The sequence below is a fragment of the Amblyomma americanum genome, chromosome 2 (assembly GCF_052857255.1).
Source record: "Amblyomma americanum isolate KBUSLIRL-KWMA chromosome 2, ASM5285725v1, whole genome shotgun sequence".
In the NCBI taxonomy this organism is placed as follows: domain Eukaryota; kingdom Metazoa; phylum Arthropoda; class Arachnida; order Ixodida; family Ixodidae; genus Amblyomma; species Amblyomma americanum.
The window spans coordinates 48,534,198-48,549,389 of NC_135498.1; positions in this window are offsets into that span (position 1 = coordinate 48,534,198).

Sequence of the window (15,192 nt, forward strand, 5' to 3'; positions counted from 1 at the left end):
AGAGAGCGGATGTTAGTGCCCGTTAAAATCGCGTAGTTACGTTGCTGCTGCTGCTGCTGCTGATGATGATGATTATGATGATGATGATGGTGGTGATGATGAACATCGCACAGCGCACGGGCGCCTTTTTGCTTTTTTTCCAATATTTAAACAGGGGAGCGGAACGCAAAAATGAGTGTGTAAGTGCACGTTAAAGATCGCCAGGTGGTAGAAATTATTTCCCCTGAGTTATTTTCTGCGCAAACCTTGGTGGTCAGTTTATTGCTGACAGGTGCGTACATTTGCGATCGTAGGATGTAGAAGAAGAAAAGCAAGATGAAACGGAGAAGAAAAACAGTGCTATTGTAATGTTTTCCCAGCTGCTCTGTTGTTCGGGATGACCCCTGCTGTGCCTCGCTCCGATAAGGTGAGGTTACAGGGGACTGACGCAACCTAACATGTTGTCGTCATAGTAAGTCCGCAGCAGGGAGGCCTCGTATGTGAGTGTTACTGTAATGCCTTTGGAACGCCTACCAGCACGACCTCTAACCCCCCCCCCCCCCCCCTCAATATTATTACTGGTATTCGGTCTGAAGACATGACGGCATGCACAATGTAATCGAAAAACGGAAAGGAAGATGCTGGTAACTGCCACGGGCATGATGCCGGCCTACTCCAAAAGAGAAAGCGAACATATGTATACTAAAGGTAGTAAGACCGCATTGCCGGCGTGCAGTGTTATCATTTTGCGAACAATCTGCGCTCCAGCTGGAAATACTGGCTCCATGGCTGCAGCGCAATCGAACTTCGACAGTTCTAGTGGAATAAGCCGTAACATGTAAAAAGCAAACAGCCGAAAATTGGAAGAACATAACTGAATGCAGCACATTCTGTAGCCGTGCCTCAATACGGAACAATAACACACCCTCCGCATTGTTCACATAATACTATTCACACCGCTGTAATTGTCCGCAACTGCGGATGGCGTGCCAACTGTCTCAACTGTCCGGAGATCAAGGCAGATACAGAACACATCGTACATTCGTATACCGCTCCCTTTACCTTCCCTTATTTCCGTTCCCTCCCTTCCTCTTTCTCTGGTATATGATAAACGGTCCTTCGAGGACGAAGCGCTACTTTTCACTGGGGCTTTAGTTGTTGTTTGTTGCCTCTGACGCAATGACACATACTCACGGTGGAAGTTTGGCCAGAGTTTTGTGCAGATCGAAACAGGAGAAAAATTCATCCAGACTGATCTCAAACTGCAGTTGTTGGCCTCGGGTGAAGATGCGACAGTGCTCATTAGCTAATTGCTTAAAGTGAATGTGTGGTGTCTGCTGTCTAGTCAGCAAAGTCTCAGAGGATTTTTTGACGGCGTCTTACTGTTGCCAATTTGACATGACGTCATTAATTCTCGCTGTCGCGCTGTTTAGCCGCAAGTTCGGTTTCTTTCTTTGTGAAGTTCTTCAACCATGCCATCCGTGTGTTCATGTCCCTTTCACGCAAGTTGTACTCATGCTTTCAATAGAAGCGACACATCGCTGATATCGGCTTAGAGACACAATACAACAAAAAAAAAACGATATTCTGCTTGCGCCGTGCAAAATATGCAAATCAAGTTGGAGTGGAGATGCTGGAAAACCTTGCAGGCGACACATATTACGCAGAACAGAGAGAGGAGTCCAGCTAAAAGTAGCACGACGTAGTAGTGAAGTTACAACGGATCATTTCACAGTCGTTTCGCTCCTTCGTCGCCTATGCGGAAATAATCTGCACCGAACCAGAATACAGGACTACCGAATCGAGCCATGTAAGCAGTGCACTGTATTCTTGCGGCTATCCTGGGCATTCTACGGTTTTCGTTTGGATCACAAGTCACGCACCCATCGATACAGTCAACCCATTTACCTAAAGGATCTCCTCCGTTCCATAAGTTGCACGTACAAGTCTGCAACTGTGCAAGCCCGCAAACACCAGGGACGAAGAAGTACACGTGGAAAACTAGTTTGGCTTTTTCTTATATAAATAGAAAAAAAACGATAATTTCTGGCGTTGTATACGAAATTTCGTGTGCGCAGTGCGCCTTCGTGTGCATCGGTGAAATCCGAAGCGTTGAAGTATTGAAGAAGGAACAACTTGAAGAAGCTCCGGAAATTTCGACCACCTTGGGTTAAAGAACTCCATGTAGTCGAAATTTCCGGAGCCCTTCACTACGGTTTCCCTCATAGCGTGAGTCGCTTTGGGACGTAAAACTCTGATAAACTAAACCAACCCTAACAACGTGAAAAAAGCAGCAAGTGGCTTCAAACGCTCTTGTCGAACGTTCGGCATTTACAGACCACAGTATCGGCTCGACACAGTAGGCTCGTGTAACTTGCAAGATGAAGGGACTTGCGGCCCGCAGGTTTTATCACAATGACGGAGACTTTCCGCCGGTGTACGCTGTGATATAGACTAGCTGTGTGCGCCAGTGCGCGCCATGCGAGATAAGATTGTTATACTTCGTGCACAGCAACCCAGTCCTGTTGCCACTTAACCACTACGGAAGGTCATGCATTAAGAAATAGGTATTTTTAAAAAAAATAATTATTCGTCGTTCGTAAAGGTCTTTACCATTTATGTGTGAAACGTTACGAATGTGTGCCCCAGTAACCTCATAACGAATTGTGGAACACACTAGAACATTGAATTATCGCTTAAAGTTTGCTTGGAGCTTGTAAGTATGGGTCTTTTTCTTCTTTCATTTGCAGAATGATAAGGGCGGCTCCGCGGCAGCAAAGAGCGCCCGGGCCTCAGGTTCTAATGTAAGCTTAAATTCGGCTGCCCCTTCGGGTACGAAGGAAAGGGGCGGCTCTGGCGGCACCGAAAAGCGCCGGGACTCGGATAGGTCAGAGTCGCGTCTGGACGTTTCGGGGACGTCGCTTCGGAAGGATAAGGACAAGGCGGCACTTCCGGCGGACGCTCCCGCACCTCGGCTCTGCCACATAGTAAGGCGGCCCGACTTCGACGGGTACGGCTTCACACTGTTGGCGGACAACCGGCGGCAGCTGCCCACCGTGATCGATGTCGAAGAGGGAAGCCCGGCTGAAGCCGCAGGTCTTCGAGTCAAGGACCGCATCGTCGAGGTGAGAGAGGATTGTCGGTTAGAGTATGTCAGGGTGTGTCAGTGCTTAATTTTAGGCCCGTATACATGATGAACGCCTCACTCCTGCAGTACACATAGTTGTAGTGATGATGATAATGACGTGATGAAAGTGCTTTGGGTGAAGCGGGCACTACCTCAAGCCTATACAAACAATCTCGCCTGAAAAAAACACTCTGCAGATAGACAGAGGACACGACGTGAGGCGGGGCTAGAGCAGAGAACGGAAGTTAGCGCCCCTTGGCCATTATGTGTCCTCATTGGCCAAGTTAAAATGATTTACACGATTTTAAGGTGCACATTAAGTATACTTGTCTGCTGTACGGCAGGCTGCATGTGTCTGCCTAGATGACGAAACACGAGCATATTAGGTGAGGCAAGGGTGCAGATATACCTATGACTCTGCGCTTGCCACTTCCCTATCTGGTCCTCGTCCTGTCTAGGCAGCACCGATCGGCGGCCCACAAGGCGTGCAGAGCACTCTCGTTTCTTGAGGCCGGCATCTTGCTTCTACAGCGGATTGCGACTTTGCAGCGCCAGTGTCCATGCCTGGTATCCTTGCTCGTGAACCCCTTTCCCTCTTCCCTTTTACGTCCACTCTTTCTTTACCTTAGCGCAGGGTAGCCAACCGAAACACTCTTCTAATTAACCTCCCTGCCTTCCCTTTTTCTCTTTCTCTCCCTCTATTCGCGCATTTTGTTTCTACGAGCAAGATTCTTTACCATGTCACCAATGCTTCTTGTCTGTGTCTCCAATGTCTGTCAAGAGATTGCCTGAGTATGACTTAAGAAACACCCATGAGCGTGCTCCAGCCGGTCGAGTTTACGGGCTCGATTCGAGGGCTGCGTAACTACATGCGTAAGCTCTGGACATACGATTGACACTCGCCTTAGCGATGCCGTACCGGTGGAGTTCATCACCCCAGTGTACAGGGCACATGCCAGTCACGATGTCCGCATTGGCTATCGTCTCGTCGGCTATTGTAACCGGCTAGCTTGTGCGATGCGGCCAATCCCGGACAGATCTCACGCATAAAAGACGTGCGGACAGTGGCAAGATATACTGTCCTTCCTTTTAGAAGCCTGTTATACGTAGTGGCACAGGCAGGGGCCTATTGGTTTACATTCTTTCCTGGCTACCCCACGATACTTTTTGTCCTTCCTTTGGAAGCCCGTTATACTTATTCGCACGGGCAGGGACACCTTTATTTTTCGTTCTTTTTTATCGTCCCACAATAATTTTTGACCCTCCTTTGGTAGCACGGGTCAATTTTATTGTCAATTTTTTTTATGGTTCCCTGCGAACGTAGCTTTAACGCGATAGCGTCAAGGGTACCGTGTCGCAGTAAGCGTCGTCTTCGGCGTCTTTGGTCGTGAGCGAAAGCTCCACGAAAAATCACCAGCGAAGCAACTTAGGTGGCAGGTGGGCGACTAGGTTACGTGACCTAGGGATGTTATCAGAATCTGCCCACCGGACTGTGCGCAAATTGCCCACCGTGGCAGATAGCGGTTGTATTAATGATTGGTCACGAGAAGTGGCTCGTGAAGAGCAACCTGAGTCTCACAAGCCCCATAATGCAGCACCTGCCATCGCAGGGCAGTGGCGCATTGCTTAACCGCTGCACCACTGCGTCGGGAGTGGTATGATTCCCAGGGATCTATGAATGTCAAGTAAATAATGACCAATCAACCCATTAAGCTGTAGTGTCATACCATTAAAGTGGAGCATTAGTGTCGCTTACTGTTTTTGTCCTTCCTTTGGAGTATCTCCACACGCTAGTCATTGTGCCAAGCATCCTGAGCCTCCTGGTTTGCTTGCTCCACTTCAAGATGGTCGGTGAGTGAGTGGGACCATAACTGAAGCCCCTGTGTGCAGTGCTGATGCGTGCACCGTTTCCCTTTGGTAACAAGACCGTGCATGCATAACTCGAACAACGCACTGTGGTGTCATCCACCATGATGCTGAACTATTGTTACTCTGCTGCTATCACGATAATGGACCTGTATATCACAGAGTGCACGTTACCGACACTTGAGTGCCTTCTTACATGACTTAAAACGCGCTGATTTAGTGACTGCTCTTGTAATGTGACTCACGCAGTGTCTTGTAGGTACATACACTACACAATTTTTTTCTCGTGATTTTAAGTTCTTAAATGGTAATTTTAGCCACCATTTCTCGATATATTTTCAAAGTATTTTTCTCCTTCTTAGCGTTTCGCGCTTCCTGTTGGGTCGCGTAGGTGAACGGAGCTAACATGAAGGGCGCTAGCCATCGGGACGTCGTGGAACGCATCAAATCTTGGCCCAACGAGACGCGCCTCCTGGTGGTGGATGACAGCACCGCGGCGTGGTACAAAGAGCATGGCGTCGCCATCCGCGGGAACTTGCCGAACGTAATCCGAACCAGCAGCGCCAGGAAGATCAACGCGCGCAATGAGAACAAGGGCCAAGCGAAGGCAGAAGAAGCGTCCACTGAACCCTTGGTTCAGAAGGTGAGTGCAGTAGCTATATTGGGTGAACAGCGTTTTGGTTTGCCATGATTTTCAAAGTGGTTCTGAAACGTTGTGCCCTACGTAGGTATCCAACGCGACTATTATTAGGCGTGGATATAACAGAGAGCTTCTTTCGCCAGATTAAACAGCTTACGGTTACATATAGCCTACGTTTGCATTAAACGGGACAATATGCCAGCAGCACAGACGACTTGGGCGCGTGCTGCAGTAGTGGTGGATAACTGCAACTAAGAACGCATTATTCGCATGGTGGATCATTATTTAGCGTTCTTGCTTATGCTCCTACGGGAACAGTGAGGTAATTGCTGAGCTGGCAGCTAATCGGGACTACGAACGCATCATCAATGCATCGCGGTATGTCTTCCTACCAGATTTTTCAGCTAAACAACTGATGTCGAGCATCATGGCGGAGAGCCCGCTCGTCGCGAAGTTCACCTTCTTTCGGTGATAGGACTTAAAGTGAGGCGGACTGACAGATAGACCACATGTTGACACTCCCTGATGACACTCCCTGAGATTGTTTCTAAGAGGGTACACAATGTCACCAAGGCAGGACGACAGATGGCTAACACATGGGCCACATCAACTGCAGGGCACGTCGAAGATGGCGGACTCGCCGAGCATACACTCCCTCTCCATTGAACGGCTTTCGATAAGCAATGGCGTCGCCAACGCCACCAAAGCACCGCGCGGTAAAGAGGAGAAGCCCAGCAAGGAGCCTAAACCTCCCGCTAAGACATCCAAACCACCAGGCGCCGTAGGATCCACCGCCACTGCATCCAAGCCAGATGGGGAGCCGCTTCGCAGGCAAGTCGACGCTACGACGCTTGAGAACAAACAGCCGGAGAGCCGGAGATCTACGGAAGAAACCGCGCAAAGTACGAGCGAGCGATCGGCGCGTCGCGGCGAAGCATCCAGCAGTACCCGAGTGAGCAGATCCGAGGTACGCTGGGCGCCTCCTTCGCTGAACTCCCCGGCTTCGCCGCCCTACTCTTCGCAAGGAAACGACTACGAATGGTACCTGGACGGAGAGATGGATGAGTACTTTATACCCCAAGGCCCGTATCCATGGACTGCGCCATTCATGCTCCCATATGGCGGTGCCATGCCTCCTCCATATGCGGGCTCGGCACTCCTGCCTCAACTCGGGGCCCCGTCGTTGGCGAATCCTTACGCTGCCTTCACGCCGTACCAGTTGGGCCAGGGTTCCTACTGGTCTCCTCAAATACCGTTCCAGTCGGTTCCATACCCGGCTCCGTACGCGCCGGTTACTCCGGTGCCTTACTACGGCTACACCGGCACGTTCGCTCCGGGGTACTCCGATTTCTTCTCTGTCTACCCGGGCTACGCGAGCTACGAACCATTGCACCGCGCTTCTGCAGCGGTCGAAGAGCGCGAGGAACCGGCGCAAGACGGTGCCGCCACGCGTACGGCGCCACCGGATTCAAAAGCTACGGGCAGATCCAAGGCAAGCGGGCGAAGCGAAGCCGGGAAGTCGGCCAGACCGAAAGGCAAAGCGGATGGCGCTAAGGATTCTGTGGGCGATGACAAACGGGGCCCTAAACAGTCCGAAGGCAGTGCACCGGGGCGTTTCTAGAACTGTGTGGCCGGTCCTCTAACACCAAGATAGCGCGAGTTAAGCCTACTCCGCTCCTACGAGGCGTCGACGAATGGCTGGTTGCACGAACGAATCGAAATCGGCGATGGATACGATTTTCCATACAATTCGGCGTCACCTCGCTATATGTGATGCACCCTTATATAGCACAAAGACATGACGTTTACTTCGGTGTATTCGAGCCATGCGATACAGTAATCGCATTCTGTTGTTTAAAGAAACTATCGCCGTGTTACCTAAGGTTGTAAGAACCTATCTCCAGCATTGGTGTGCACTTTCGTCATGTGCCAGGTGCACTGCAAATTGTCGCTCCATCGAATTAGTGGACCGCTAGTCTCCAGGGCGTCTTACGACACGTGGCTGGTATCGACGTTTATGAGCTGTTTTATGCGCAGTCGACAATGTGCTTTCGGCACTGCATGACGACAATAACACCCACACAGGCGCTACTTCAACTGAACTTTATTCTGATCGCGTGTTACATGCCTGCACTCGCAATCAGGAGAACGGTACGGAAAAACAAAAGCCACACGCTCCGCTGACCAAACGCGCCCTTCGTCATACGACATCGACTCCCAAGATATTCAAGTCTTTGTTATATGCTATGGACCGCTCATGCAATCATGGGCATAACGATGAATCTCTTTAATTCAGTAATCTCACATGTGAAATGGCTCCTGTCCGAATAAAAAGTTCTGCAACGACCGAATTCTCGCCTACACCCTTTGCTGCCAGAACGGCAATACAATGAGATGATATGGATCCTTCAGTGCATTGGCGTTCCTTGCGACCATGTTCTCCCTGCTGCTCATTATAGCGTCGGCCATTTTGGCCGATGTAGCATTTCAAGCATGTCACGGCTAGGCACCCGGTATACTACAGACAACACTTTCTTTGCATTCCACAAATTTCTTCTGATGTTTTGTAGTGCATCCTGCATTCTCACTGCTTGAGTTTTCTGGTGCCAGCAATAGAGAGAACTCTCTGCTGCATGGCAGCATATGGAATGATAAGGTATTGTAATGGTATGGTATGGTATGGTGTGGTACGGTACGGTGTGGTACGCTACGGTATGGAATGGTATAGTATGGTACGCTACGGTATGGTATGGTACGGTGTGGGACGCTACGATATGGTATGATACGGTATGGTACGGTATGGTATGGTGTGGTGTGGTACGCTACGGTATGGTATGGTATGGAACGATTCGGTGTGGCACGGTATGGTATGGTGTGGTACGGTACACTACGGTATGGTATGGTATGGTACGGTATGGTGTGGTACGGTGTGGTACGCTACGGTATGGTTTGGTTTGTTATGGTAGAGTGTGGTACGCTACGGTATGGTATGGTATGGTGTGGTGCGGTGTGTTACGCTACGGTATGGTATGGTACGGTACAGTGTGGTACGCTACGGTATGGTATGGTACGGTGTGGTGTGGTATGGTATGGTATGGTACATAGGGTTTCACGTCATGAAGCTGCGCAAGGTCTCGGAGAGGCACCAAAGTATAGGGCTCCGGATTAATTTCCACCATATTGGTATTGATGTCGCACAGCATACGTGCGCTTTTTTTTTATTTATCCCACATCGAAATGCGACCGCTGCGACCACGGGAAACTCGCTAAAGGACACGTTGATGTTTGTCTCTTCACACATGTCCCATACCCGCGAGGAGGACGCTCGAGGGATGCTGTTCTCCGTCCGTCTTACTGTCACGTGCCAACGCAAGGGGCACGTCTTATTTTTCTGCAGGCCTTATCCCACTCAACACATGGCCGTACATCCCCACACACTGAGCTACAAAATGGGGCAAACTGCAGCTCTTAATACCTGCTACGATCAGTTGTACTTGGAATGGCTAACTACTGCTAATGATCCCATTTAAATTCACCTCTGAGCAGTGATTGTGGGGACGCAGCTATTCCCCAAAAGAATAGTCTTTGTAGAATTTTGTCCTTAATTTCCCTCGTGTCTTATAGTATTCCATTAAAGTAATTTAGTATAGTAGTTTATGACCTTGGTTTATACCTTGGAAGCAGGTTTGATTAAAATTCCACATGTGGCTCTGAAGCGTAAAAAATTTGGAGGCCATAAGAATGAAATGAATTTCGAATGAAACCGTCCTCTCTCTCCCTCTCCATAGAGAACATATAGGGTAGCTATATCACCCTACACGCATGAAATCAGAGACAGAAAAAAAAAAACTCTTCCTGGTTGAATTATGCCGGTTAGTCACGTGTGCTCACGCGATGTTTTTTTTTAATAAACAACGCGACTCGGAATTACACACGCAAATATTCATTTTTTAAACGTAGGCTGGGTGCCTGATAAGAGCTGCGCTGTCATGTTCCTACGAGCGCTCCCCTACATTGGGAAACCTCCTATTCCCATAATACACCGAGTCTCCGAAGCCGTGGTTTGCGTTCTCATATGCGCGGTATTTTTTTCTTTCAGCGATTTACCAGCCGCGTGTATTATAGCGATGCCTATATACGGACTTCTCAGAGATTCACTCGCGAGCCGCCGCGGTGGCTGAGTGGTTATGGCGTTCGGCTGCTCACCCGAATGAATGAATGAATGAAAAACTTTATTGTATAAGGGTTATTTCTCGCAGCGTAGGTGGAGCCCTCAGTCCAGGGCCCCAGCGGCCTTTGCAGTCTTGCGAGCCCTGTCGATCAGCTTGAGCTGCTCTTCAGGCTTCGAGCTGGACAGCGCAGCCTCCCACTGCTCCGGTGTAGGTGTGTGTTTATCGGCGCTGCCCATGTAACGTGGTAAAGCGTTGCGTGTTCACCGCATAGCGGGCATTTGTTTTCATAAGTGGATGGATAGATTTTGCTGAGTAAACTCAGATTGGGGTATGTATTAGTCTGTAGTTGTCTCCAGGCAACCGACTGCTGTTTACTAAGGTCTTTGTGGGGAGGCGGGTAGGTCCTCCGGAGTGCTCGTTGGTGTTCTAAGATGGCTCCATACCGTCTAGTGACTGCGTCCAGTTCCCCTTCGGTGCGCGCCTCCCGGTTGGCGTATGCTCGGGCATTGGCGTCCGCACATTGGTTCCCTTTGACAGCCTCATAGCCTGGTGTCCACGTGATGAAGCATCTCGTAAAAGTGATTGTCCTCGCCTTGAGTATGTGAATGGCTGCAGTGGATATGCGTCCACTGCTGTATCTTCTGCACGCCTCTTGCGAGTCTGTAATGATGTGTGCATGGGGCTGGTCACTCTGCTGGGTGATGGCGAGTGCAATTGCTGCTTCCCCAGCCTCGAGTATGTTGTTGGTTTTTATCGAAGCGGAGTTGATTTCCCTGAGCTGGTGATCCACCACGCTGGCTACCGAGCCATATCGGTGTCTGTATGTTGTTGCGCCAACATATAATACGTCTTTTGCCCCGGCGAAGCTTCTTTCATGGAATTCAGATCTTGCCTTTCTTCTCGCCTTATGTATACCTGGATGCATGTTTTTTGGAATCGGACTGATCTCAATGATCCTCCTGATTTCATTTGGAACGCTCGCTGTGCTATTGATTTCTTTCAAAGCGTCCCTCATGCCCAGCAACCGCAGCGTGTTTCTACCTGTTGCGGACAGCATGTCTTGTTTTCTGCGCGATAAGGTGGGCCTCGATATGTTCTTGTACTGTGTTGTTTATGCCCAGTTTAAGGAATTTCTCCGTCGAAGTGCTGACCGGCAGTCCGAGAGCGCATTTGTATGCTTTTCTAAGAATTGCCTCCAACTGCTCCTTTTCTTGCTCGAGCGGTGTTTGGTAGGGGACGCCGTATAAGATCCTACTGACCACGAGGGCCTGTACTAGCCTACATGTGTCTTCCTCCTTCATACCTCTTCTTCTGTTGGAAATTCTTGCAATCATCCTGGTGATCTGTGCTGTGGTATTTGCTAGCTGTCTGATCGTGTGATCAATACGACGGTAGCTTTGGACCCACATGCCGAGGATCCTAACTTTCGATACTTCTGGAACCTTTGTTTCCCCTATGTAGATATCTATGGAGTTTTGCAGATCATACCCTTGTCTGTAGACTCTGAGCACCTCGGATTTTTCAGGGGAGCATGCAAGTCCACAGTGTCGGGCGTATGCGTTGACCGTGTCTGCCGCTCGCTGAAGAAGCTCTTGTTTTTCGCCTAAGGATCCCCTTGTCACCCAGATTGTGATATCATCTGCGTAGATGGCATGCCTGATTCCTTCAATTTCTTCGAGCGCCCTTGCTAAGCCAATCATTGCAATATTAAAAAGCATAGGTGATAGCACGGAGCCTTGTGGTGTTCCTTTTTCTGGGGTGTTGAAGGTGTCAGTCCTGATGCCTCCTATTCCAATGGCAGCGGTTCGGTTAGTCAGAAAGGCTTTCACATAGTTGAATATTCTCTGCCCACAACCCAGTTTGCTGAGCCCCTCCAGCACAGCCCTGTGACTGACGTTGTCGAAGGCCGCTTGAAGACCGAGAGCGAGCAAGATGTTTTCTCCATATTTTGGAACGGAAGTAAGCACCTCCTCCTTGATCTGCAGGAGAACGTCCTGTGTCGATAGGTATTTTCGAAATCCAAACATAGTGTGCGGCATGAGTTCGTTGTCCTCAAGGTGGGTCTGCAACCTGTGATGCACAACTCTCTCGTACACTTTTCCCAAGCATGATGTTAAGGAAATGGGTCTAAGATTGTCCAGGTGTGGAGTCTTTCCGGACTTCGGAATCATTACTATTTCCGCATGTCTCCAGTCGTCCGGGAGGGTCCCCTGTTCCCAGTGTTTATTGATGAACTCCGTGAGTCTTTTGATTGAATTGTCATCCAGATTCCTTATCATGGCATTGGTGATGCCATCCCTCCCTGGTGTTGTGTTCTTTGTGGCGGACATCACAGCGTGTCTGACTTCTTCTATGGTAAGGGGTTCGTCCAGAGCGGGATTCGTTTCGCCCGTGTATGCCAAGCTGCTGTCGGCGTATGTTGCATTGCCGATGTAACGCTGCTTGATGTTCTGTAGCATTTCCTCGTCAGTGCCTTGGGACTGGTGCGCGATCCTTTGGGTCGTCTTACGGGTTTCGGATTTTGTGGTGGTTGAGTCTATGAGAGCCCTTAGCAAGGCCCATGTCTTGGCCCAACCTAGAGTCCCCTGAAGTTCGTTGCACTTTTGGTTCCAGTCGCGCCTCGAGAGCTCCGTCGCATATTCTTCAGCTTGTCTGGTGACCTCAGCGATCTTACGCTTGAGCCGCCTATTATGCTTTTGCCTTTTCCACCTTTTTAGTAGGCCCCGCCTGGCGTCCCAAAGGTGTAAGAGATGTTTGTCCACCTCGGGTGTGTTGGTAGTGAGGGCGACCTTTCGGGGTTAGTTTTCGCCAGTCTGTCTTGATTCTTGCGACCCAGCCTTCTATGTCGGTGATCTCAGCGTCTTCATGCTGTGCCCTGGATTTCCTATAGGCTTCCCAGTTTGTCAGTCTAGCCTGGCCATGTTGTCGCCTGATCGGGAGGGTTTCTATATGGATGCGCAGGATGCAGTGGTCACTGCCTAGAGTTTCGCCGTCGTTTTCCCATCTTGCGTGCCTTACCCCTTTGACAAATGATAAGTCTGGGCAAGAATCTCGGTTGATGCTGTTCCCCACTCGCGTGGGTTCGGTGTGGTCAGTGATGAGGGTGAGCCTTCTACGATCAGCTTCCCTGGCTAGATCCCTGCCTTTCGGGGTTTCCCGAACGTAGCCCCAACTTTTATGCCAGGCATTAAAGTCTTCCAGAATAACGATACCGTTCTTGCCTGCTGCTTCTTCTGCTTTGCCTAGCAGGCAGCTGAAATTGGCTTTCCTCTGGCTTGGCGGGCTGTACACGTTAAGTAGGAAGGTGCTTTCTTGGCTTCTCTTTTGGGTAATGATTTCTATAAGGACGTGGTCAATGTCCGTTCCGTCGATGTCGTGTCTGATTGCGGTGACTGCTTTTGCAACCAGCGTGGCGACCTTGCTTTGCCCCTGCCCCTCGTAGACGGAGTACCCCGCGAGAGTGAGTGAGAAGCCGGTTTCCTGTAGGGCGATTATGTCTGGCGGAGAGGTGCAATTTGTGATGTGTTGTTTAAGAAGACCCTGCTTTCGGCGGATCCCACGGCAGTTCCACTGCCATATTTCAAGGGTTTCCAACTTGACCGAGCGTTTACGGTTGCTCGCCATACTGGGATGGCCTGTTATAGGGTTTTCCTCTGGATTTCATGGCTGTGAATTGTACTAGACGCTCTCTATCCTTGCGCGTCTCGTCTTGGATGTTGGAGATGAGGTTGCTAAGATTTGCCAGTGCATTGTTAACAGCAACTATGGCAGTTGTAAATTCCTGGCGCCCTATAGTTGTCGCCTGAGCTTCGTCTGTTTGCGGGTTAGTGCTGTTCTGCCTTGTTCTTTGGGCCTTTAGTTCGTCTATCAGATCGTTTAGTTTCTGTCTCAGCTCGTCGTTTTCTGCCCTGAGCGTCTGAATTATTTGTCTTAGCTCTTGAACGTCCTCGTTAGCTTCCCCATTAGCGTTGTTACCTATCACTGTTTTCTGTGTGTTTGTGTTTTTTGGAGCAGTGGGAGAGGTGGGGAAAAGATGCTCTTTCAAGCTCACCCTGGTTGCTTCCTCCTTTTTTGGTGCGGTCTTCTTCTGCTCCTGCTTCTTTTTGGTTTCTGGATCCTCCCGGGTCCTGGACGCTGATCTCGACTTTGATCCTGATCTCGATGCCGATCTGGACTTGGATCTCGAACTGGAGTCCTCGCTGAACCAGCGTTTCCGGGCCCGGCCGCGTCCGCCCTTGTCTCCGCCGCCTGGTTCCTCTTTTTTTCTCGTCCGTGGTCTCGGTTTCCTGAGGCGTTCCTTGCACTCCTTTGCCCCCGTAGGATGCGCTTCCGTGCATAGCACACACCTGGGCTCGCTGGAGTGTCCGTCCTCGATCACTGGCTCGGTGCATTTAGAGCAGACGACAACGTCAGGTGTCGGGCATACGTCCGCCCTATGTCCGGCCTTTAAGCATGTATAACACACTTGCCGCGATGATCGATAGAGGTAGCAACGTATCTCGCCGCCGTAGTAATAGACGTAGCGCGGAACGATCTTTCCCTCGAAGGTAATGACCGCGCTTTGGGATTTGCCAAGCATTCTTGCATAAAGTATTTTGACTCCTTGGGTACGTACCCGGAGATGCGATAGTATTTCAGTTGGCGTGGTCCCGGCGTCCACTCCATGAATGACACCCACGAATTGTCCGGCGCGGCCACGTAAGCTGTCACTGCATAGTTCTTTGCAGCAAAGCGTAGACTTGAAATACACTGCACAGCACTGGTAGTCTCCATGCTTGGTGTGCTGAGTATAGCGATGTTGGATCCGTTGTGCAGACGTATAAGGAAGCTGCCTTCGTTGCAGATGTCTGGTTTTCCGCATGCTTTGGTTATAGCCCGGGCCATCTGATGCGTGCTCAGTTCGCTGATGTTGAGTCCATTCTGCGGTCTAAGGATGACTTTGAAGTCGTTTTTTGGCAAAGGAGGTAGCTTCTCTCGCCGAACGGGATTCCACTTGAGTTTGGGTTGGCTCAGCGCTGAATTGTCCGCCGCGTCTGTCCCGGCCTCTGGAACGGCAATCAGTCTCGAGTTCTGGTATTTGGCAGTGAACCATCCCCCGTTGTCGATTGTTCTCTTCTGCGAGAGGTCCGTAGCGTTGTCGGTAGCGTGGTCGGTAGCGTTGTCGGTAGCGTTGTTGGTAGCGTTGGCGTCGCTGTGAAGATTCTCTTCGAGTGGTGTCGAGGCTCCAGCCGACGCCGCCGCGTCAGCGTCCGCCATCCTCACGGGTGCGGCGTGAGCTGTAGCAGCGTTCCTTCGGGCCGACGGCCCGACGCCGCCTAGGCTTAGCGCGGCGTTCTCTGCCTTGGATTTTCCGACGGGCAGAAAATGGCGAAATCTGGACTCACGGATGTAAAGCGGGTATCCACGGA